The sequence below is a fragment of the Arachis ipaensis genome, chromosome B08 (genome assembly GCF_000816755.2).
Source record: "Arachis ipaensis cultivar K30076 chromosome B08, Araip1.1, whole genome shotgun sequence".
NCBI classification, from domain to species: domain Eukaryota; kingdom Viridiplantae; phylum Streptophyta; class Magnoliopsida; order Fabales; family Fabaceae; genus Arachis; species Arachis ipaensis.
This window is the reverse complement of record NC_029792.2, coordinates 127,715,239-127,717,089: the sequence shown is the minus strand read 5'-3', so window position 1 is coordinate 127,717,089 and position 1,851 is coordinate 127,715,239.

The following is a 1,851-nucleotide window of genomic DNA, read 5'->3' as shown; positions in this document are numbered from 1 at the left end:
TAAGAAAAGTTCAAACAAAACCGTTAAGCAAAAAAGCGCATCACTTGCGTAAGCAATAAACATAAACCAAATAAGATAAGAGTAAAGCGACATAGGAAAGGAATTCCAAGAGATAGATAACAAAGCTTTTGACTCGGCTCGCGAAGTTAAAACCGGCCAGAGCATATAAACATAAACATATGTATATACCCAAAATACCCAAAAGATAGATTACATAACCTATTTCTCCAACTCAACCTCTAAGAGGGATAAAACATGAAATACAATGTAGTGGAGATATAAAAGTATCTATATATACAACTTAACGGAAACATAACCCAAAACACAAGGATCCTTCGCTGACTGAAGCTCCCAGAATGCCTCAGCGAGATGCATCTCGACTTGCATCTGAAAACCACAAAATATATATAGGGTGAGAACCAAAGGTTCTCAATATGGTAACAATGTCCACATAACTAACATATAAGGTCCCGGAAAAGGCGAAGGCGATCCTAAAACTTCCGACAAAAGATTACAAACTTAAAACTATTCTTTACAACCATAAATAATCAATAAACAAGGTGGGGAAGTTAAGGGTTCAAAATTCTAACTCAACCTAACTTAGTCCTTTAGCTTCTCACCTTCCTCTGTTCCTCCAGAACTCCATGGCACAGACAAACAAAATACAGACAAAGCAAATACAAGTAGAATACAATTACAGCAGGTAGCAAATTTATCAAATAGGCATAATAATCACATAGGGACGCTCAATTAATGCACAACCATACAGAACAAACATATGCATATGATGTATGTTTATCCTACTAGCCGTGAGCTCACGTGTCGGTTGCTTTGCTAGAACCCGACACAACCGAGCTAACCCAGATATCGCCTCTCTGATATACCTCCACACTCTTGGGATATAGTTTCCGTCATACTCTCGGGATATAGTGTCTGCCTCACTCATGGGATATAGTGCTCGTCGCATTACCCGGGATAAAGTGTTCCCACACTCTTGGGATATAACACCCACCACGCTCTCGGGATATAGTGCCTGTCACACTTATGGGATATAGTGCCCGACACACTTTTCAGGGTAAGGTGCTCCCACACTCTTGGGATATAGCTTCCACCATGCTTTCGGGATATAGTGCATGTCACATTCATGGGATATAGTACCCAACACACCTTACAATAGAGAGAAAACTCAAACATATTCATCATCAACAATCTCAATCAGACCTCAATTATCATATTCATTCATAATAATTCATATTCATTCATTATGGACATAAACATCACATATATATTATATCTCTGCACTTCTCATACCTAATTAATCATATTTCAAGCTTACTTCACTCCCACGTTACCACCCCTTTCTAGCTTCACCTCATCACTCAACGTACAACTAAGGTTTAGAGACTAAAAGAGTAAAATAGAGATTTAGAATTTTAAAATTATGTTTTCATTCACAAAACTCATTTTTGCTGAAAACAGGATCCCGTGTACGCATGCATGTTTAGACGTACGTGAGACCCCTGAACAGTGATGAATTCTCGCATCGCGTACCACTCGCTCGCGTACGCAAGCGTGTAAAATCTACCCCTCGCGTACGTATACACCTGCTCGCATATGCGAGATACCAAACCCGAAGGGAATGGCCACGTCGCATGTGAGTTCGCGTACACGAATTCTGCAGGGTAGGCAAAAATGATAAGTGTTGCAGAATCTCTATTTTATACACTAAACTTCCGACGAGCATAACTTTTTCGTTTTAAAGCATTTTTTATCCGTTCTTCAAACGGTGTAAACTTCACGGACCCAATTTTTATATAAAAAAGTTTGAGAAAAATCAAGGTTCCAGAAGCC